Raw genomic sequence first — 24,000 nt, 5'->3', positions numbered from 1 at the left:
CAAAATTTGCTCATCAAAGAGCTACATAAAAAATTCACTTCTGAAGCTGAGAAAAATGTTTGCCATTTGTTGTAATCCATCCTGGGAGAAAGATTTTTTTTCCCCCACGGAAATTCCCCTTTAAAGCTGTCAAAACATTCTGAGGGTGTCTATGAAGGCTTTAGCCCAGGGCTACTTGCAGCACTCACATCAGGAGAAACAGACTGCTCCTCAGTTCCCTTCAGCCAGAAGAGGTCCAGTTTGAGGAGCAGAGGTTTGGCTTTGTCTCTTTTGGTCGTACTGCTCACAGTTCAACCTTCAGTTGGGAGTTTTGGCAGTGCAGCAGTACATGGGCAGGTTATGGTCAGCCTTTGGGGTTGGCTGTATGAAGGGGTTCTCAGTTCTCCTGATTATTACCATGCAATGAAGTGGGGATGTGGAGAACTTTTCCTTGCTAGAGGAGCACAATGGCTCGTCGTTGCACTAAACTCACCTCAGCACCCCCTCTGTGGCCATTTGTGCATTCCACCCCTATTCCTCTTGCTCCTTCGTATATCAGACTGGAGCAGCCAGCATTTGATCTGCAGGCATATATAGACCTTCCTTTCCTTCTCAAGGCGCACGTTATTTATCTTTGATAATTGTTTTAGATGCATCTGTGTTTGTTTTAGGCTCCAGACCAGAGCTATGTGCTCCTCAGCAGACACTGGGGCTTATCCAGAGGTCTTCCATGTGTTGTTTTCATTAGCATCCTGGTTGCATCCTGCAGAAAAAAAATAAATCCAGTGCTGGAAATACCATGTGGCCAGCAGGAGCCTACATTTGTGTTATGTAAGCCAGCAGTAGGATTCCCCTTTTCTGGGAATTCTTTGTTCTGGAAAACCAGCGCCATGGCAGGGAGATTGATTTATGTCACCAATAGAAACCAAACAGTCATCAAAACATTTCACAAACACAGAATGGCTCCAGGGGCCTTGGTGTGGAGGTGACTAATGCTGCCATCCCTGTATCCCACTGCTCTCTCCCTCTGTGAGTGGCCAAGAGGAATGAGGCGTGGATGCGATGGGATGCTGTGCATGGGCTTTGTTACCATGTTGGGTTGATACCCTACATGGGGGCCTTCCTTTGGGGCCATTGCGTGTGAACTGATCCCAAATGTCACTTGTTTTTGGGGGAGCAAAGAAGTTTAGATGGTTTTATGGAGCAAAGGAATGATGCGAAGCAACAACTACAGAGTTTAAATTAAAAATACAACAGTAATCTTCAAGCTGGGAAAGGAAACCAGTGGGGCATAGGCTTGCCTTGTCCCTGTAGTCTGGTCCCTGTGGTCCTCAGATGTGCAGTGCTGGCTGCAGCTGGCCACAGGCTCCTGGGACAGTTCCACCTTCCCTCTGGCCCACTGCAGCCTTTCTTACATTTTACATTAATCTATTTGTCTTACTGCCAGCATGAGATACATTTTCCTCATCCTGGATGTTTAGTCTTCAGAGTCTTGCTGTCTTTATCCCCATGTTAGTCCCTAGTTTCCTGACCTATATGGTAAGACAAGATTACCATGTAAGACATTTGGTGTTTTCACCTCCCACCATCCCTCTCAATCCACATACTTGGGAAAAAAACTTATTTAACAAGTCCAGCACGTCTGGACTCACATTTCAGCAAATGGCTCTGCACCATGAGAGAGCCTCATAGCGAAGTTCACATCCTGGTCCAGGCAGCTCCTTCCCAAATTGCTGCTTGTGAGCGAACGTGCTGTCTGTAGACATAAGCCTCACCTAATACGATCAAGATGTGATGTCTGCATTATGCATCTCTGAGAACACCATATGCATTTGCTCTATTTACAACGGTCGCATCTTAATTTGTAATATTAGCGAGCAGAATATTCCCCTGCTAGGTAATCAGAGGGCAGCACAGAGGAGCTGTTTACTCGCGGGTTTCCGTTCCCTTTGCTCTGTTGTGCAGCCAGGCCAACACCCGCGCTCTCCTCTCGGCAGATGAAAGGGGAGGGCAGGGCCAGATGAAAGCCCCACACAGATGTGTTGGAGCATCCCCAGCCAGCATGTGAGCTCTGCCTGCCAGGAAGGGAAGCAGCCGAAAACCAGTCACTTGTTTCAGGAATCATGAAGATGCGCTAGGGATGGAAAACATAAGAATTACCCAACAGGTAGGGACTGGGGGGGCGCTGTTTAATTGGAATTTCAGAACACGAAGAGGAGCCTTTTCTCTCTCAGCACTGATGTTTCAGCTTATTCTTCAAGACGTGCAATTCATGCAAAATTTCCCTCTTGAAACACAACAGTTAAAGATAGTACATAGCCCATCAGTTCTGCTTGCTCTGAAGATCAAGGAGGTGCCAGAACATTGCCCAGATCACTGGATGGTGGAACTGTGCAATTGTAAGTGCCATGTAATGCAAGAGGTAGATGCAAGCTCTTAGCAATTCTGAGGGGTTAAATCCAGGGATCATTAATGGAGTGGATAATGTATAATCTATTTTATTTCATAGATTCCTAGAATCATTGAGGTTGGAAAAGATCACTAAGATCATGAAGTCCAACCATCAGCTCATCCCCACTGTGCCCACTAGAGAGCGTGGCTCAGTGGGCACTCTTGTCATTTGGAAGAATGTGCAGCCTTAAAACGAGGTCCAGACCACCCAGTGACACTGGTTTGCACATCACTGTGCTGCCACTGAAGCTACAGCTCTGCACACCAATGGACAACCCAACACAGACGTTGGTAAATAATGGGTATGTGATTGGATGTTGCAAGAGATACATATTCAGCATTTCTGATTAAAAAGAAGTAGATATTTTCTTACTTGCCAGCCTTAAAAGGGTCAACTGGCTTTTGCAACGCTCTCACCAAGAAGCCTGTAGAGAGAAATCCAGCATGAGTGACAATCAATTGAGGAACATCACAACCATGTAAAAGGGAAACAGAAGAAGGGAGGTGTATCTCACCACTGTTCACTTCTAATAGGAGTGGAAGTGTGACACACTCAGGCTTTTCTTCACTTCTGAAGCAGTAAAAGGACAGTTTTAGCATTCTCTGACACTAATTAAAGATGTATTAGAAGCTGAAAGCGACATTAGATGTTGGCTCTTAGAAATGCTTTCTGCCACAAACATAATTGTAATAAAAACTGAAGCACTGAAATAAGTGTTAGGACATTAAAAATCATAGATTTCTGTGTTTCCACTTTTCTTCTGCAGTAGATTAAAAGCATGACAAATTTCACCCGAAGACACAACCATTAAGAAATCATTTGGTAAATGACATTTTTTCGAACCCAGCTTCTCCAGCCTGGGGAGAGCTTGGAAAAGGTCACAGCTATGTGTCCTATGAGCAGTATCTCTTCAAGCCTGAGGGGTAAATCTAAGGATCCGAGGCATTGTGTTGCTGGCCTGGGGAGGACATGGCTGTTGGAATCTTTCCCACGAGGCTTTGTGCCATGTTAAATGTGCCACATCACCACGTGTGTATGTGTCTGAGCTCAAGGAGGCACCTGAGTTAGTGTTTAAATCTCATTTCAAACAGGTGTGAGATCTGTCCTAAGATGCTCTCCTGAAAGAGTGCCAGCAGTGGTGGCATGCATTGCAGCACTGATTTGGATAGAGAGGAGTGCAGTGCGTGCTCCAGGACGTCTGATATCACCAACATGTCTGTCAGTGCCTGCACCTTGGGGGCAGGCAGACCCTGCCCAGCACGTCAGGAGGAGGCAGCAGGTTGTGTGTGCTGCCCTCCAGCATGCAGCCTGTGGGTCACAGCATCAGCCTTGGCAAGCTCCCCTTCAGCAAGAGAAACTGGGGTATGCCAGGCAGACACAACAAAATGTTCAAGCATTTGGCAAGCTGCGTGCAGAGAACAGCAGAGAAACATCTTTAGGTAACCAGTTTTATAAACACCCATCATCCCTACGTCTGCAGAAAGGCCCTCCTGTCTCAGTCCTCTGTGTCATATGGTCTGTGCACTGCCTGCACTTTGTGCCTTCAAACGGTTCCTCTCTTACAATAAAGCAGTGATGCTCCTCTGCTTCTTACAGGTGCTGAACTGAAGATCCAAGGGAGAATTATCTCATACAAGATCAAGCAGGATGCCTACTGCAGGGTAAGAATTCAGCCAGCCAGCCCTAAAGCTCTGCTCCCTGTGCCTTTCTCATAGCTGGCTTTTTGTTGTTGTTGCCAGATGTTAAAATATTGCCATGCTCTGCCCTATTCAGAGCTGGTATTCCTTGGTTAGAGTCCTAAAGACACGTGGGGTTCTCTGTGTTAAGGGATTTTTTTAATAGACAAATAATTAAGAGAAATTATTATATGCCTAGCCTCCAGGAAAATTATATGCCTGTAAGGAGCAAGAATGGCCATTTCAAAGAAACGTTTGCGTAACTTTGTATCATCCATAAAACCACACATTCTCAGTGAGAGGAGGGTGGAGTTGTAGTCCCCTTGAGAGGGACAAGTGTGGCCTTCCCATGGCATGCAAACATGGTTCCTTGTTTCCCAAAAGCCATCTGTTTCTCCATTTATGGCAAAATGCGAGCTGGAAGCAATGATGCAATGGGCTGCTCTCCTCCCCACAGACTGTGCCTTGTTCTGCCTCGTACCAGGGGAGGGCCACCTCTGCTCAGATGAGGCTGGGAGCCGGTGGAGAGGCACTGGGTGCCAGCTCTGGTCATTGGGCAAAGCAGCAAGGTGGAAAGATCTTCCTGGAAGCTGGAAGTTTGAGCTCAGCCATCACCCATTAAAGCCTCCTCTCCATCAGAAGGACGCCAGTGTCAGCCAGATGAGATGCTGCCTCCTCGTTGCCTAGCAAGTCCTCTTCCCTGTTGCCTGCACAGAAGAAAATAAGCAAAAGCAGAAAACTCCTGCCCCTCCCAAGGGAAGTTTTACATCAACTGCAGAAAATGGGCATCACCTTTCAGGTCCAAAGATGCTTTTGATGAAGTAAGGTGGAATCAAATGCCTGTGCAAAAGAAGAGCTCTATGGTGTTGGAGAGAAAGTACCTATCCACACTACAGAAAGGATTTAAGTTCAGCCCAGGTCTTCTTTCAGGTCTCTAACAGTGCTGATTTCCACATAGGGAGAACAAATAATACTTTGCTCATGTAAGAGGAGCCATGGCTGCGTCTCTTTTTGGGTGACTTTGCCTCAGATTAGCCAGAGGGAGAGAGCTGAAGCTCATAATGGAAATAGCTCTCATTAAGAACAAGTGCTCCAGGGACATAGAACTGTTATTAGCTCTCTGTCAATGTTCAGAGCAGGAGAAATGTCTCTTTAAGAACCACACATTCCCTCAGAAGACACATTTGCTGGGCCTCTCCCTATTCTGTCTTCTCACCAACTGCTTAACTTGCTTTGAAATGGTGAAGGAATGAGCAGTTCGAGGTGCTTTAAAGATATGCATGTGGAGGTAGCATACACAGAAGGTGTCAAAGGCTGAAATGCGGCTCCTTTTGCATGGAGCCTGCACAGGTGATGCTCTGACCAAGGAAGGGAACAGCAACTGGAGGATGGAGGGACTGTGAAATATCCCAGCAGTGGGCAGGTACTCTCTTGACACCTCAGATGATTTGTTTTGTAAAGGAAGTGAGTGTCTTCCTCAGACCAGCTGCTGCTGTGATGGCAGAGCCTTGTTTGTGCAGCAGGGCCGCAGGATCCCCTGAGCTGGAGCTCAGATTTTGGCAGAGCTCACTCAGAGCCAGATTCCACTCGCAGCAATGGGAGCCAGGTGTGATGGAAAGAAAATGTTTTAACAGAATAGACCCCGTGCCACTGGGTTGGGGCACGTGTGGAATCTCAGCGAGGGTCTTTCTGTAACAACAGTAGGCAGGGAGAACCCACTCATTTGTTCATCACTGCATTGATTTGTTTGCTGGCTGAAGATAAATCAAAAGGAGACCTGAGCCCCACCTGGGGCTTTGGGTGCAGCTGAACACATTCCCCAGCGCTGATTTACAGCTGACCTTCAGCATTTACTATTTGTCAGCTCAAGGACTGTGACATCAGGCTGCCAAATTTATGTTTAATTAATGATGAATCCTCCCCATTTCTGGCCAGCTGAGAGGACATGACTGTGCCCCAGGGACCAGGGTGCAGTGTCTCCTCGCCGAATCTCTTAGAGCGGGATCTGGAAGACAAGGTTGAATTCTTTTGTGGCCTCCCATCCCACAGCCAGCTGTGTCTGCAGAAGGTCTTCTCTTTGCGCTGACCCCATATCCTCATCTCCTCTCAGCAGCAGGGCTTGGACATCTAGGAAATCCATCTTTGTTAAATTTCCAGGGTGACCAGCAGACAGCAAGGCAGACCTCTGGTTCCTGATGATGGAAAACAGAAGAAATGTGGAAATATGCTGTGGCAAGCCACAAAGTCTTTAAGATCCCTTCAAACACTATTACAAAAAGTAATAGAGAAGAAATGCAGGTCCCTGAGCCTGCCGTGATGGGAGAACTGGGAATGAGAGGAGGCGACCTATGGCACGTCCCATCGATCCCCACACCAGGAGCACAGTGCAAAGGGGATGTAAACCCCAACCTCCTTCCTGCCCTGGTAATTCACCTTTTTTTTTCCCTTCCTTTTTTTCTTAAATGCTTTTCTGGGGGCCCACACCCTTTCATCTGTTTATTTTTAACATCTAGCATTTTCTGAACTTAAATGTCAGCTCAGCTGTAGTCCCAGATCTCAGTTCATTCTGGTTCCATAACCATGCTTTAATGCTTAAAGCACATATTTTGAATTAGTTAAATTAGATTTTGCTCTGTTGTCATTGACTGTCAGTTGTGATGTTTTTGACTTTGCAGGTTCAAGAAGCAGCACAGTAAGCTGATGTCAGAAGCATGCATTAGATTTTTAATAGAAAAAAAGTGTTGCTAGGAAGATGAGGCTTATAAATGACTTGAGACATGCGTCTATAATTACTACATGCATTTTTTTTTCCTGTATACATATGTAGGGATTTTTAGGAAGCTGGTTGCTATGGTAACTTCTTTACTGCATGGTCCATATGTTACTTAAGATATTCTTTTTTCCTTAATGGAAAATTACACCCATGGACACGGATGGCATTTGTAAATCTTCTAGAAAAGCAACAATTTCCCTTTTCTTCCTAAATGTCATCAGCTGTGCAATGGGTGCCTTTGAAGTTTAATTCTCCTCCTTGTCAGCTCACCAAGCACGAGACGTGTGCTGCATCCAAACCTTCCTTCCTCTGCCTCAGAGTCTTTGCCTTGCTGGAGCCCACCTCTCCTTGCTGCCCTCAGCACCGGCCTAAACATCCTGGCCACTGACTTATGAGCTTCTCTTCACTTCCCCACTACTCCACAATGTTCAAATTAGAACAGAGAATAAGCTTAGCTCCAGGTGCATGCACAGCTGGGAACACTGTGTTCTCTTGGCTGCTGCTCCATGCTCTCAGGTTGGAAGGGGCAGAAAATCAGAGCCATCCATAGGCACATCAGTGCTTTTTGATGTGCTTTGTTGGCTTTGAACATTCAAAGAGGTATTTAAGGTAATGGCATTTCTCTACTCATCTACAGGGGCTGGAGGAAAGGAAAAGCAAACAAACAAGCCAACCCAGCTCTTGCACTATGGCAAACATTTGTTTTGTCTGGTTCAGTCCATTTTTGACAAGTCCATTTAAACCAAGGGACTGGAAATTCACAGTGGAAAGCTCGAGCATTGCAGCTGAGGAGCATTTCCCTGAGCTGAGACCTGTGTTCTAGTGTTCCTTCAGCACACCCACACTCATACTGTACCTCATCTTGCTCCATTGGCTAAGAATACATGCACGTCTGTAAAATACGGGTCTCATTGAGGCTGGATTGGGGTGGATTTAACTCTGTGTGTCTGAAACTCACCAAAAACTCAGATCAGTTAAAACGTATTCTTAACCTTATTTTTTCCAGCAGTTCTTGTTAATGACTGCAGCTTGGAAGCTACTGCCTTTGTAATATCTGAAGAGACTGTGAATGTTGGCTTTTCAGAAACCTTTCTTGAGGTCTTCCCCAGCTGCGCTTTCTGTTTTACATTTGAAAGGTTTGACACCTTAGCAGTATAAAGTTATAGGCTTTATCCCTAAAACTTCCCAAATGCAGTTGCCATTATTAACACAGTTGCGACAGCTATAGTTTGTTTATATTGCTTCACCTGGGGCACATAAACTTAAAGGACTGAAAATACCTCCATGCAATAAAAGAATTTTATATAATTGCAACCTCTTGCTGTAAGGGACAGCTGGTCTTTGAAAGTTGGGAACTCATTTACGTCATTGAAGTAAAATGTAAGCCTGGGCTTTAAATGGCTGTAATTTATGTTTCTGAAGCTCAAAACAAAAACATGGATGTCCAAAGGGCAAATACCTTCCAAACACATTAATACTTCTATTTCAGCTGAGGACTGTGTGAGTCTACAGCTCCTTGACAGGAGGCTGTCGGTGGCTGTCCAGAATTGCTGCAGTTTCTTTTGACGCTTATTCTCTTGTTATCTCTTGTTTGCTTGGATTTCTATGGGTGGTTTCCTAATTCAGCAGTTATAAATGTTTCCTAATCTGCAGCCCCTGCACAGTCAGTAGGGGTGAGTCCCAAAGGTGTCACTCATCGTCACAGGGGACTGGGGTTACTCATGCCCACCAGGTCAGTGTGGCTGTGGGTCTGCAAGTCATATGTCTCTCATCACTGAAAAGAGTCAATTCCTTGTAGCTGGATGAAAACCAGTGTCTTGAGAGCAGAATAACCAGAAATCACCCTGCAGTTCTTGTGCTGAGCATTTTTTTGGTCCCTGTCTCTGAGCTTTTTGTCTGGACACCATTTATATACTTTGGGTTAAGGGCCTAGTTCCAAACAGCTGTTGCTTGTTTAGCTTTTTTTGCTAATTTTTTTTTATTATTATTTTTTAATTTATAAGACTGAAAATCCCTCTGGAATGGGCTGACACCAAAAATGTTTGTTCTAGTCCTTGGATGAAGGCACCCACCCATGGTTCAAACTTTTATGATTTACAAATTCACCAACACTTATTATGGCATTGCAAAACAACAGCAACAAAAAGAAACCCAACCGCAACTCCTGCAGAGCAAATTCCAGGCTCGGAGCATTGCTTAAAGCTTGCCAGCCCATCATCACAGGGGAGCCTGAGTTGATTCTGAAGGTGTATTTGCAGATCTTAGTTCTAGCTTGACCATGGCCTGACTTGGCTCCTTCCAACAGCGCACGGTTTTGTCATTTGCTTTAAATACAGATTCAGATGTATCTGTGATTTAAGAAAAACTGATCTCTTTTTCGTAACACTCAGGAGTGTGGCGTTGTTGCCCTGCGCAGCTCACTGGAGTAGAGCAAATGGCAAATTTTCACAGTGCTGGATCAGGGAAGTGTGAATATTGAAATTGGGTTTCTGGATCAAGGGAACTGTGCAGAGTGAATTCAAATTTCCCTTGAGCCTTGCGTGGGTGAACTCCATTTCTTTCCCTTTAAGCCACCTCTTTGGGCAAACTCAGTCGCAGGAGAACTGTGCTTAAGTTTGGTCGAAGCTGATGGTGGCTGTTGATGTCCCTCATGACGGCGAGTGGGAAGATATGGGTGCACACGTGGCGATCTCGTAGCAGTTTGCATGCTGACCCTTGCTTAAGGATTAACTTTCCTTTGGAATCGTACTGGAAGTATTAAGCAGGGAATTTGGGAAAAACACAGAAGCGGCTTTAGCAAATGTGCTCTGAGCCCTGCTCCTGGGTGAGCAGGGGAGCCTGAAAGCCAGCCCAGTCCTTCCCTTCCCGCACAGCTCTGGGAGGTGCTGTCAGGGCCTGGGAATGTGCTCCTGCACATTACATCCTCCCCTATGGGGGCACAAGGGATACGGGGGTCCTTGCAGCAGGACAAGCACCAGAGGTCATTTACACCTAAATCTGGAGGAGCTGAGCTGCTTGCAGACGCTGCTGCAGTAAGTAGTGAATAGGAGTTGAGCATCTGTGTTAGAAATCCAAGCCTGAGATGATCCCAGAGGCACCAAGGACAGTTGTGGACCTGTTTTCCAGCTCCACCATTGAGTTTGCCAGAGGAAAAAAGAGTCAAAGCTTCCAGCAAACGCAATGCTACAGAGCTGCTGCAACTGTGAACGATTCCATTCTTCCCGGATGTTCAGAACTGAAGGCCAAGTGGAGAATATATTCCTTAAAACAAATGGAATGGCTAACCAGACCAGCATGAACAGAAGGTCCAACTGATGGTTCATGGCCCACCATGAGTATGTACAAGTGGAGGAGTGCTGGAACACGAAGAGCATTTTCCTTTATTCCTCCCTTTTCAAAGCCACAAGATGGACAGAAGTATAGTTTCTAATTTTCTCATGTTTCTAAGGACGCTGTGTTGGGGAGGTTTGCAGGCAGGGAGGAGCTTGTCCCTTCCTGGGGATTAAGTGATGGAAGGGATGCTGTGCTCAGACACTGCTCTCAGTGCAGTCCTGCCCTGTGTCACAGAATCTTCTGTACCTGCTCTGAAACAGCTGCAGATGCTGAGAATTTAAAGGCGAGTTCTTATGATCTATGGTGGCTGAAATGTCTATAAACACCTTGAGTCTCTCCAGAGATCTCTGTGCTTGCCAAACTCTGCAGCTTACTAGCATGTCTCATTATATGCTGTGCTTTCTGTAAAGTCCCTCTCCTGGAGCCCGTGATTATGTGAGCCCTGCAGAGAAGTCGGTTTAAAGACCTCAGTGCATCCTCAGTGCTAACATAGAAAAAGTAGATGAAGAAATCCTAATTTAATTACAAAGTTGAAAGCCTTTAATAGCATTTAAGATAGTCTCAAGATTTGGAGCCTACCTGTGGCTTTTCCTCCAGCACTGGCAGTTGTCAATATCGAAATATTATCACAAAATATATACATAATATTTAAACATATTAGTAACCCAAGGCTATAGATTGCTCAGCTGAAATCTGCCAAACATCAATCACCAGATTCAATGTCTTATGGTGAAATGAATCTGATCAGAAAGCAAAACTAAACAAAATCAGTAAAACTAACAGCATGACTCACTGTATCTTCGCTCGCTGAAGTAAGATGCCTGCAGGACTCTCATGTTGCTTTCAAGCAGAAATGTATATGTTGCAGAGCTGATTTGGGTGTGCATATCCTTTAAAATGGGTCTGGGATATTAGATGTCCTCTGTGAGTGTATGTGTTAAGAGCATGGACAGGATTTTTGATCTAGAAGAGCTATAAAGACATCCAAGAGGCAATGTTTTCTTGTGCATTGATTTAAACAGAAATAGAAGTTTCATTTCCTTTTTGAGGGATGTTTTGGATTTACACAACTGCGTGGTATAGTCTGTCACAGGACATGGGCTTTCACAGTTAGCAAGAGGATGGAGAGGAGCAGAGAGGACCCTCTCAACCAGCAGCACACCAGTCAGAGCCACCATCTGACTGCCATGAGTCTCCTGCAGGCTTTTTTCCCCCTAGGCTGAGGAAGGTTGTTCCAACCCACAGGTACCATATCCAGGTATGACTATGTCAGCATTGTCCTTAGGATCAGGAATCTGGAAGCAAATACCCCAATCATCTCCTCTTGCAGTGTGCTCCCCTTGGCTCGTGGTGCTGCAGCTCGTGAACTGGATGGCTTTTTGGCTTTTGGAGGATGCTGCACAGATGATGTGCTCCCGCTCGCTCAAGTGCTTGGTCACTAATGGTCAGCTGGTACTGGGACTGATCCCCTCTGAAAACACACAATGTGGACACCTGCTGCTCAGATCTGTCTGCTAAAGTTAATGGAGATGTGTGTGCTCTGCTCACAAAAGCACTCAGCCAGCTACAGAAAGCCCCCAGCTCATGGCATGTAGTTTTCTTTTCTGAAGAAGCGTGATTCCTGTCAATACCAAACAAGAAGAGACACTGTTTAAAATCTGTGTGGCTTTCCACTGTTTTTCTTCCCATCCCCTCTCTCTTCCCTACAGGTGTATTCTTTGTGCAGTAACTTTTCTCCTGGGAAAGAACACGACTTTATTGCAGACTGGAATGCTGACCCACTTGTCTTCTGCTGCGAGCATCCATCAAACCTGGCCTCTGTGTCCCCTGGAGCCTTAATTTTCCTCTTGACAGCAAAGACAAATGACCACCACAGGGCTGTTTGCTCATGTCTTAAAGATGACCTGTTTTTTAAACACACATGGAGTTTTCTCTCTGCTGTCACCTTCCAGCATGAAAGGTTTGTTTTAAGAAAGCCTTACAGTGCCAATCCCCCGTGCACCTTCCCTCTCTTCTGTCTGCTTTAAGCTCCTTACAGGTCTTATGTGATGTCAGCCATAATACTTTTCCTCCTTTTGGGTCTGCCTTGAAGATACAGTGATGTGTTGTTTGTGGTGGAACAACAATAACAAAGTAAAAATAATTGGTTTTCTTGTTCTTACAGCAGTGGAAAAGTGAATCCCATTTCATCTACCAGAGCAAAAGATGTTTGAAGGTAGAACCAGAGTGTGCTTTCCTCTTGGGGATGAAGGTGAGATCCTGACACCTCCGTGAGTGCTTAGATGGCTAATCTGCATCTCATTAATTACTTTCAGGTTTTTAATACATTTTAATTTCTGCAAGTATTTCTGGAATGAAAAGTATATGTCCCAAAGGCAGCTTCTCTTCCAGTAATGCCACGTGTGAGCAGAGTGAAGCAGTGGTCACCTATCTGCAGGCTCCCACCTGCTCAGAGGCACCATATTCTCTGCAGATCGATGTCTTAAAGCCATTTCTCTCCATCCCCATTGAAAAATCTGACCTGAGTGCCACTGCAGAGCTGAGAAGGCAGGCAGAAAACACAAGGAAATAACTGGTTTTGTTATTAAAATCTGCAATATGGAGCATGGGACAAAGCAATTTCAATTCCCCAATTCTCTAATTCCAGAGAGCTTTTCTTTATAACCGAACTACAGCTTTTTAATATAGACTTTGGCAAAAACGTGCTTCCTTTTATTTTCCTCCTTGTGGAAACTTAAGAAACCACTCTGTAACATTGCACACAGAGTAGCCTGCTCCTATGCTGGGAAACACCAACGGCTCTCATTTGCCAGTCCTGGCTATGATTGAAGCCCCATAAAAATGAAGAGGTTCTCCTGCCAGATTCATCCTGGTGTTGAAAGACAGAAGAAAGCTGTTGCCACTTTCCAGTTTCCCTTGGCACGAGGATTTTCTGATGAGCCAGGACATCCCAGGGAGGAAGGTCGGTGCTGGCTCACCTGCATGCTGGCTGTGCTCAGCACATCCCTCCTGGCACTGCATTCCCAAGCACTGCCGAGCAGCCACGGAGTTGCACAAAGTCTCTTTGGGCTCTGGAATGAGCTCCTTGTTTACATGAAAACCATACAAGCCAGGCACACCACAATGCAAACCTTTCTTGGCTATTGAATGCCATAATTACATAGTGTGTAGCCATGAGTAATTGTGCATATGGAAAAGAGCTCTCGAATCCACTGCTGTGTGCTGCTGGTGTATATGGCTGATTTATACACATAGCATAATTTAAACAACCCACGGGCCATAATGTGCCCCCAAACGTTTAGCTGAGGGTCCCCAAATTTGTTTTGCACGTTTATCCTTCCATTTGTTCCGAACTTACATGTTCTTTGACTTTACCATGTGCCTTCCAGCATTATTTCATGGAAATTCCAATTTCCTGCCCTGAAAGAAAGCCTGATGATAATGAGGAGCTTGAAGCTTTTCAAACAAAAAGGCAGTTTGAGTCAGTTCTGCATTTTGCTTTTAATCAAAACTAGTCGTATGCATTTGCATCAACAACGAGCTCAGCCCACAATGCTCCATATGGGCTTGGCTGCTGGCATTCAGGGGCAACTGAAAAAGCTCCCCATTTCTCAAAGGTTTAAGGATGACCTTGCAGAAGTGTCGTTTGTCAAGTGTCAGATTTTCCAGAATGGCTGGATAATATCCCTGGAAACATTCTGAGGAATCAAAGAGCCAAATTCTGCCATGGCCAGAGCAGCACATCAACACTCACCTGCAAGGAGAGGGGGGGAAATGGAGAACAGGAAGATTTTAATGGACCCTGAAAGATTTTTTTATGATGCTTTATCTAGATTTTCATCTTCCGCTTTAGCTGTGCTTTATTTTTTAGCCATACTGTATTGACTCTGTTTCAACTGAGCCTCCAATACATAAGAAAACAAGCCACGGCCCATTAATCCGGACACCTATTTGCAATTCTGGGGTGTCTACAACATGTGGAAACAGCCTTAAAACTTTTACTGCTCCCCAGTTCTGAGCTGATCTCACAGAACCCCCTTCGCGCTAATTCCAAGGAGGTCACCCCCAGGAGGGGGTGTCCATGTATGGGCAGTTTTAGCACCGGGTCTCTATTTTTGAGCAAATTAATAGCACCCAGAAGGGCTGCAGCACACAGACTGTGCAGGTCTGTTCTACAGAGCGTGAACAATTAGGAGAAAAGGGGACGGCAAATCACACGAAATCCCTGGATGTGCTGCCGCGAGGGGTTGTACAAGTTTTGCTTGGGAAGGATTTATTTCCACTCATTTTGGTCCTGTGGCTGTGAGAGGCTTGCAAAACCTTTCACCTTCTTTCCCTAGAGTCGTATATATTTTATGAGAAATTTAAGAATTACCTCTTATTAAAATGTGGATAGTGTAATTACCAATAAAAAGCAGATGTTGTGGCATGACTAATGCTTAAAAATGTGTATGTAGCAAGCATGACATAGGAGCACATCCAGGCTTTTCAGTAAGATAATAAAAGTTGTCTTTGTTGGATCAAACTGGCCAAGTCACAGAGGTCTGAAGTTGGAGGGAAGTTGTTATGGAAAACACTGGAAGGCTCCAAAAAAGGACAGCTTTCCTCCCACTGACCTCTGGAGCAAAGCTGGACTCCAGAAGGTACAAATGCAAGGAGAAATGACCCTCTTCACCTTGCTCACATCAGGAGGTGTCTGAAAGGTGTCCTTCTCCGAGCACCGTGACTTGCTATGCTGAGAGCATCCTTCCCCTAAAAGCTGTAATGAGTGTAATTAGTGAACTCCCCGACACCTCAGGCACCTCCCAGGGGGTCCATAACCCACCTGCAGCAGTCAAGATCATTCCCTTGGACCCATCCCAAGGATTCTGGCAAGGGGAATCTGGAACAATCTGCTTGAGCTGACTTTTGAAAGAGGAATGCTCAGACATCACGCAAATTGGGTTGTACAGTGAGCTCCTCCAGCAGTCCCTGCTTCACAGACTTCGGCTGTGCTCACAGATTCGTCTCCCTTTCTTCCTGGCTGCTTTGGAAAGAAGCATTCCCAGCTCGGAAAGAGGGTCTGTTTTTCAGAGTGAGGGCATCTGTTTTGGAGCACAGGGAGGATCTGTGCCTTGTATAGGGGTGGGTGCAAGGGGAGCAGGAGGTGGGGGGCACCCAGGGGTACAGGGTGGCTGGAACATCCCTTCAGGCAGCTCTGTTGCTCTCCTCTGCCTTCTGCCATCACATCCCACATCCTTCTTTGTCTCAAAGCCCGTGCCTTGCCCACATGCTGGAAAATCAGAATAGAATCATCGAATCACAGCATCATTAAGGTTGGAAAAGACCTCTAAGGCCCCAGGTCCAAACCCAATCCATCCCACCGTGCCTAATGACCGTGTCCCAGGTGCCACATCTCCCCAGCTCTGAACACCTCCAGGGATGAGGACCCCCCCCACCTCCCCAAGCAGTCTGTGCCAGTGAGATTTCTGAGAATAATTTTTGCTTAATACCCAGCCTGAACCTCCACTGACAAAACTTAAAGCTATTCTCTCTCATCCTCTTGCTGTTACCTGGGAGAAGAGGCCTAAATTTGAGCATGCTGAAGACAACAAAGATTCTCCATCTTTACCTTAAGACCCTGCCCTGTTCAGTTGTTCTCCCTGAATTTCCTCTACAGAAAGATGCTACCTTTCAACTAAAGACAAAGAAATCCTTAGCCTGCTCTGGGCACGGCAGCAGTGCTGGCTCCTGGAGGAAGCTGCCAGGCTGAGGGCTGAGCACATCCCATGGGCACGCACTGCAAAGGATGCACCTGAGGGGATGGGAGCTCAGGGGCTGCTCCTTTCCCCTTTGATGGTTTTTTCTGTTTGCTCGTACCAGCGTTAGCTCTGTCATTTTGGGAAATGGAACTAAGGCACATGCGTAAGCAGCCCCTGACAGCAATTAGTTCTGGCAGTATTTTTGTGGTAATGAATTTCAATGAAGCCAGGGTTTTCGGTGCCTGAACACTTCATTAGCTGCTGCTATATCATCCTGATGCAGTTGAGAAATCACATTATAATAAAACGCATTTTACTTCAGGCAGCAACGAGGATAATAAATGGGATGAATAATAATTCAGGCTATTCACAATCATCCCTGTGCTTTAGAGTTCTGGAATTTTTGGTAAATAGATTGAATGCTGTATGAGGATGAATCTTATTCTGAATTTCTCAGTGACTCAGTTATTTATGGGCTTTTTTAATGTATTCTTAGAGTATGTGCTCCACTTTGTCACACTTGCCAGTTAAACACTGAAATACACGCACGCTGTTATGGCAATAAGGAAAGTTATCTGTCATTTAGCAGAAAGTAATTGCCACCTGAATGAAGGAAAGGAGATGATAACTATTTCGATGCGAGGTGTCAGGAAGTCTTTGTGTGCTTCTATATATTTACAGGATATAGTAAGTACTTTTATGAAAGTATGGAAATATGTGGCTTTTGAAAACGCCTTGAAAGGCACAACTGAGGCATTCCCTTCTTCCTTGTGCATGTATCAGCCAAAGAGAGCAGCATTATTCTGTCACAGAAAAAGGAAATTAATACTGATCTCTGCCTTTGGAGCGATTAGTATGTAAATGGGGAAAAAATGCCTGAATCTGATGCTATTTCTGTTGAAACTTATCCTTCCATGTGAGTCACGTTGGCTGCCCTGTGGCTCTGTGGGGCTGCAGAGGGCGGTGGAGGAGTGGCCCTGAGGTGCTGGTTGGGCTCACTGAAGGGATGGAGAGGACAGTTTTCATAGCCAGAGAGAACTGAAAACAAAAGCAGTTCATTTTCTGAAGTCTCTATTCAGCACGTTCCCTGGATGAAGATCATACATGTATTGCCATAATACAAATTTCCTCCCGGATCAGATGGGTGATTTCTGTGCTCTGTGCTGGTGAAGTCACCCTGACTCATCATTCTTGGAACCTGGAAAAAAAATGCTTGTTTCATTTTCAAGAGAACGTGGAGAAAGCTCAGGAGCACAGTGAGCTCTCATCAGCCCCATCCACCCCTACCCAGCTAAGGACTGATGGCTTTCACCAAGAGATGTAATCCTTGTGCCAAGCAATGAAATGCCCATGCTGTCATAATTGCTGGTGGTTTAAAATGTGTGGGAACTTTCAAGTAGAGTTTTTCCTCATTTTTCCCTCTTAGATGAGGGCTGCTCATTTAAGAATTTGAGCAGCAAGCAGTGTAAATGTTAAAGGTTTCTGGAGTAAATGATGGCTTCTAAGCATGTGCTGACTGGGTAAAACTGGGGATTCTGTAGGATACCTCCTATCTCTTCTTTCTAGTTTTGGGTGATAACCACTTGACAAAACCAAAGCCATGGAAAAAAAGACCAACAATGGACAGAACCAACCTGCTTCTAAAAGATGGGTTTTATGACAAATGCAGTGAAATCTTAAATCCAAAATGATCATTTCTAGGGGGTTATCTCAGTCATTTATTTTCTCTCTGACAGGGATAAAAGCAACCAGGAGTGGGACAACAGTCCCACTTACTTTGTGATGCTGCCATGGAACCCCATCACCAAGGGAACAAAAGGGATGTGGGATGATGCTCTCCCCACAGGCTTTCTCTTCTTCAGTGCTTCTTGGACACCTGGTAACCATAAAAATACCCTCTGTCTCTCCCCTGGGAACCCTTGGGTTGCACTTGTGTTACCTAAATGTGTAGATTAAGGCCCCTTTGAATGAGGTATTTGTAAGCTATATTTAAAATACTAAAAAATCGTAGAGACTCTATATGGCTATAACATTACTATATTTTTCAAGGAGATGAGGTCTCGTAATTATGATAACTTGATAAATGGACTTTTCAATTAATAAAATGGGAGTTGATTTGAAACATCAGGCCCAAACTCAATCAAAGCCTTGAATTGCATGTGCCTATTGGTTTGAGTGGAAAATTCAAAAAGAAAATATCAGGAGGAAAAGAGGGTTGAACCAACTTTTTTTAAGACTCTACTGAAATTTCAGTATTCTTCCATTTCCAGAGCATTCAGGAGCACCACTGATCTGCCAAGATTTTCAGGAGACCAATAATCAGTCTAAATCAGCCGTGGGAATGCCATGGCTTTGGTTTGGAATCTGTCAAGGAAGGCCATGCAGTCGGGAAGTTTAACCTCAAATCAGGTAGGAGTGCTGTCTCTGGTTTTGTGCTGTGCCAAACAGGAGTAAAAAATCAGACAGGAAGGGCTGGAGATCGGGTTTTTATTTCTGAAGTCTACTTATTGTGACCCTTCATCAGGACAAAGAAAACATGAAAGAGCCTGTGTCAGTCACTAAAGACTGCTTGAGAATAAAGAAGCTAACTTGTATTTGGATTTTAAGGAGAACTCTTCCTGGGAAACTGCTTCATGGCTCAGAAACAAAGAGCTGTACTTTTTTTGTATCATAACTAGTTTTTGAAACTTATAAGCTTTTAACAAAATACAAATATTTGCAGTGCAAGTAGGCTCTGTTTCAAATGTTTTCCATTTTCCATCATAAATGGCTTTGATGGGAAATTTCTAACCACCTCCGTTTATCTGAAGCAGATTGTGGCAGAGGTGGAAGGAGGTACCAGTCTTTATGGGCCCTTCTTTCCCTCCTTGCCTTGTAGATCAACGCAGAAACAGAAGCAAGCTTTGGTGACAGCAAGGCTTATTCAGAGAAGAAGGAGAATGTGAATTATTCAGCCATCTCCACAGGATATTTTCCATATTACAGATCAAATGAGGAGCACTTTGTCCAGCCTCTCTTATATGGCTTAAATGCAGAGGGAGAGAAGCCTGAAAGCAACTGGAAAGATGAAGCAGAAGGTGAATGTGCAGAGCTTGGTGGAGATGCTGAGAAGGTAAATTGCAAGGGAAATCCCCCCCCATGGCTATGGATATCTTTGGGCAGCATTCCCACCGAACAGCTGGCATTCATCCTTCCTTGAAGGGCACATAACTAATGATCATTCCAATGTGTCAACCCCACTCTTCCATGTATCCACGCCTCAACTCCTGTATGTGTTTATTACAGACCACCCACCCAGCTCTGGGGGCAGAGAGGACGCTGTGTTCTTCCATGGCCAATGTAGAGCCAACATCCCAGCAGCTCCTGGGAGGCAGCACCTTAGGAAGCTGCCTGCCAACCTTCTCCCTCTCCACCTCACTGCCAAGCCTGGACTGGCGCTTTTCTTCCACTGGATACGTCCCTTACTACAGAACAGAAGCAGAGCTCTGCATTGGCCCATCAACGTGTGACAAGTTTCTCACCAGGACAGAAATTTTGGAGAACAAAGAGGGAAGATGGGGAGAAGAAAAAAACACTTGGAATTTTGGTGCTGGCTGCTTGGTGTCCTGAGAAAAAAGCAGCAAGTTTGTCAGCAAAAGGCAGAAACTGGTTTAACATTGACATGAATTAGAAATTCTTGAAAGCCATAGCCACGTGAACATCTGTATGAATATGGAATATACTTCTCCCTTTGAATAAAACAGTAAGTGAGAAGCTGGACTCTGTAATGACAGCAGAAAGCAGCAGGGAAATGTCTGATGGGGAAAATTTGCTCTAGAAAACATGATGAAGGAGAAGGGTAAAGATCAGAACTGTGTTTTTCTATGGCTGTTCCCTGAAGAGAACTTGCTCCCTCCCAGCCAAGAGTAGAGGAACTCCCAGGACCTCTTGGTCAGAGTGAATCCCCCCAGTAACACAGAATTGGCACAGAATTCCCTGATTCTCCTGCAGAACCCACGTTCTGCCATGCTGGTTGGGACATGGATACACATTTTGTGCAGCTGCATTCAAGACCCAGTGAGAGAGGTGACCACACAGATAAGGGGAGAAAATTCCCGTGTTTACAAAGATGAAAGATAGTAAATCCATTCACAAAGTCAGCAAATAATCTGCAAATTGAAAATGTCCTTTTTGCCTTTTATCCATACCTGCTGTTCCCCCAGTATAGACTGTGCAGGGCCAACGGTGACCTCTTGTTCATGGGAATGTGTGACAGCTGTGAAACGACAGTGCCAATGCAGAAGGGATGTGCAGCCATGGGAAACGGCCAGCGGGAAGAAATAAGAATTATTTGAATCTAAGCTGCTTGGAGGAATTAAGCAGAGACATAATTTCCAGTAGGAATTGGGAAATACATTTCCTCTCCCCTCCACTACAATCCTTCCATTGTATTAATGGCATCTGTTAGACAACAGTCGTACACAAGAGAAAAAAAGCATTTTTATTTAAAATCTTTGTCAGTAAAATTTTTTGAGCGCATTTCCATTATGTCTGTCTTCATTTCACTTGCACAGTCAGTAATGAAAATGTTCCTGATTACTTTAATATGTGCAACTATAGGCTTCCATAGTGTTGACTGTGGAAGACCTGACAACAGCATCCAGGAGCAACTTGACGTTGGTGAAGCTTCGCTGATTTACACCAGATGAGGATCTGTCCAGAAAAGCACAGCTCAGTGTTTTCTTTGCAATTGAGAAACGTTGCAACACGCTCCCCTTACTGCCAACTATGTCACCTCTTTCAGACACCACACAAGTTGATGAAACACGTCTTTTCCCATTCCTGCTACGTGTGCAGACAACTTCTCTTCAAAATAGACCCACTCCAACTATTTAGTGCGTCTGTGAGTGCTTCTGTCATGATCACAGGTCAGTGGCAGTAGTCTCAAATGGATCTTTTTGGTTGAGTTGGTGCCAGCTCATCCCAGTGTCCACAAGCAGCTGGCTGGGTTGGAAATGGGAACACAGGTAGGGCAGCCAGTGTGGCTTCCCCATCCACAGCCCTTTGCCTGGTCTCATCCTGCCACTGGTCCTCTTCAGCCATCACCTTCCCAATTACTAAGAACTCTGGCTGAACCGAGTGAGGCTGTATGGAAGAGGTTTTAAACACAAAGGTTTATGCATTGGGTGCATTGAAACGAGGTCATGCCAAATATCTGGGGTTGTCTGAATTCAACAGAGCAGAGAAGGGAAGGAATTCTGCCTTGAAATTGGGTGTGATTTATTCTGAGAATATTAAATTCAGTGTTCCTATACATTCAGCGTGTTAAAATAGCTCACACTATGTAATACCAAATCCACAAATCTCTCTTATTTCCACTATGTAGAAAATAGCTGCTTTCTATTGGCTGTACGTGGTAATTTATGAGAATGGCCAACATCTGAAATCAAGGATTTGGAAGATGAGAATATTACAAGCTTTACCCTTCTGGATCAGAAGAGTCTAGTTTTAAGCAAATGCCAGCAAATATCATATCATATGATGCCATCTGGAAAGCGGAGCTGAACTCATGATTTTAATATATTTTCCATACAGCTTTGCTCCGAGTAGAAAGGATGGGAGGCAGCGTTGGATGTTCCTGTGATTCTCTCTGAGGCTTACGCCGCTTTATTACTTTTCCACATAGTTAACATCCTGTACACGGACTGCAAGTGATTTTTCTCAAAGTGATCGGAGGATTGGATTGCTGCCTTCAAGAAGACGTGGTGTACCTTTGCCCTAAGAGTGTGCTGGAAACAACAAACTATTGGGTTCAGCCCAGCATACCGACACCGTATTTCCTTTCATCTCTCGATTTGAAAAATTCATAATTATTGCTCTAAACCCGCAGCACTTCGACATTACTGCTCTTCTGGAGTCTGCAAAAACAATCCGCAGTGACTTTGATGCACGCTGTGTAGTCTTCGTTGATCCCATTTAAGCTTTTAATCTCGCGAATACACAAAGTTAATTCATGAAACAAAACAAACAAACCGCAGCAAAAGATGCGCTTTCATAACAAAAGCGTAACTGTGGGGATTTATTACAATGCAGGTTCTTCTTTCTCAATCGCTGATGTTAGATTTTCATTTGGAAAGGAGGAAATGGGACTCGGTCACAGTGTTTGTTAATCCGCCTGCCCTTAGGGAAAAGCTGACTTCAAAGTCAGTGGAAAGGTTCGCACAGACAGTGCAGGGTGTGGAATTTCTCTGGAATCAGCTAAAAGGTTCCTTCTCCAGTCAAGTACTTCAGCCCTTCATTTCTTGACCCAGAGCATCCTAAAATCTTTGACAACGCTCTCTCAGCCTCAGCCAGGTTGGGCCTGGGCTTCCAGTTACCCCACCTGGTGCAAAGCAGCAGCTGAAAAGTTCACTCACTATAAACCTGAACCCCTCCAGATGCTGTTTTAGGGAGAAAATGATCTCACCACTGTTAGGTATCGGTAGTGCCTCCTGCCCCAGTGGCTGTGGCTAGCTGAGCTCTCTTCCCTCTCCAAAACCTAATTATGTTGGTATATATGACTTCATAACTTTACTTGGAGCTCTGTTCAAGATGATGCTTTTGGCAAGGAGCACCTACCAGAGAGGAGCAGAGCCAGGCGTTAAACAAAGGAGCTTACACAGGGCCCTTCCCAGCAAAGCAATGGGCAGGGATGGAAGTGACTCATGGACATGAAACAAGCTGGCTTCCATTCAGAACCTATTTACAGGGAGCGATGAGAGGATACCTGGAAGTGGTAAAGGGACACATTCCTCCCATACAGGCACCAGGCTGCCTACTGTTGTGTCCTGGCCCACAAACACAGATCCATATCTGTCTAGATAGACGTTCTCTCTCTCAATTTTTGCGGGTACGAATGTGTGCAGAATCCAAGTGAGGTTTCTGCCCAGAGCAATCGTTACCCAGACATGAAAAGCAAAGCTGTGGTGAGATGAAGGCACTGGCTGTCCTGCCTGTAATCCTTTCCCAGATAATGACACAGGTGGGAACAGATGAGGAGAGAACAAATAAGCCCATTGACCTACGTGATCCCCATAAATCTACCTGTCCCTACCCCAGTGCTACCAATTCTCATTAACTCCCTCCAGGCTCCCAGGCTGCTCAGGGTACTTTGGCCTTTCCCAGGAATGAGTGCTGATGAGGTTTGCAGGTGGAGGGAAGGCAGAAACACCAGCACCTGATACCAGTTAGGCAGTCTTTATTTTGGCTTCTGCAGCAGCCATTAAGGTCTTACACATGGGAAAAAGAAAGCATGAGCTGTGTATTTTAGTCAGCAGTGTTTCATTGAGGCTGGTGTCCTTGGGCAAGGTTCTGCTACTGGTGTGTTTAAATGGAGACATGAATTCCCCAGGATAGCCTTAGGAGAGGATTGCCTGGTCTGTGGGGCTCCTCCAAGCTGGTGTTGGAGGAGTCATGTTGGGCAGTGCAGGGGTGGGCTGTGCTTCACAAGCACGGCAGTCTTGTGTAACTGCTATTTCATGGAGCACAGCAGCATGCAGGCAGAGCGGGGGAAGGGGAAAGGATGCAAGCATCTGGGAAGATTAACAAACCTTTTGCTACTGGACCAAGGTGCAAGTGTGTTCCTCGTGGGGTAGTACTAAGTGATACAGTGAAATGCAAGCAATGGGAATGGGAACAATGGGAACTTGAGCTGGAGCAAGGGGAGAGGGCAGCGGGCGCTGTGTCAGAGCAGAGGGAATTTGGTGGAGAGTGAAGAGATGGGGCTGGGGGAATAGACATAGATCTGGCTGAGAGGCAGCGATCAGTGTGGAGCTGCAGTCCCCTCTTTCCCACTCTGAAGCTCTGCGATGGTTGGGACATCAAAAAAGAAAAAAACACAGCCCAAACTCCAACACAATATGAACCTGAACAATAGTGCTCTGACAGCTGCAGAGCGTTTGAAGAATGTGTCAGATTGGGAAAGCTTGTGAAATCTCCCGTATCCCACAGGAGCACGAGAGCTGCAGCTTTTCCTGGTTCCTCTGACGGTCCCTGTGGCATTGGGACCATCGGTGCGTGGGATGCAGG

At 45.3% G+C, this 24,000-nt stretch overlaps 2 long non-coding RNA genes across 2 annotated transcripts in view; both read left to right on the top strand.

The window, feature by feature from the left end:
* The window catches only part of LOC128083785 (uncharacterized), a 57,050-nt gene extending 44,949 nt beyond the window's left edge, over positions 1–12,101 (top strand). The window contains exons 2-3 of the long non-coding RNA XR_008208190.1: positions 4,028–4,092; positions 4,565–12,101. This is a non-coding gene — a long non-coding RNA (uncharacterized LOC128083785). The remainder of the gene's footprint in view (positions 1–4,027; positions 4,093–4,564) is intronic.
* A 5-nt stretch (positions 12,102–12,106) lies between these two features.
* LOC128083783 (uncharacterized) lies at positions 12,107–22,713 on the top strand. The gene is made up of 5 exons (XR_008208187.1): positions 12,107–12,464; positions 17,691–17,833; positions 18,225–18,363; positions 18,833–19,066; positions 19,240–22,713. It is a non-coding gene; the product is annotated as an uncharacterized LOC128083783 (long non-coding RNA).
* The last annotated feature ends 1,287 nt before the right edge of the window (positions 22,714–24,000 follow it).

The sequence above is a fragment of the Tympanuchus pallidicinctus genome, unplaced genomic scaffold, assembly GCF_026119805.1.
Source record: "Tympanuchus pallidicinctus isolate F22 unplaced genomic scaffold, pur_lepc_1.0 scaffold25, whole genome shotgun sequence".
NCBI classification, from domain to species: domain Eukaryota; kingdom Metazoa; phylum Chordata; class Aves; order Galliformes; family Phasianidae; genus Tympanuchus; species Tympanuchus pallidicinctus.
This window is presented reverse-complemented; position numbering and strand designations above follow the sequence as displayed.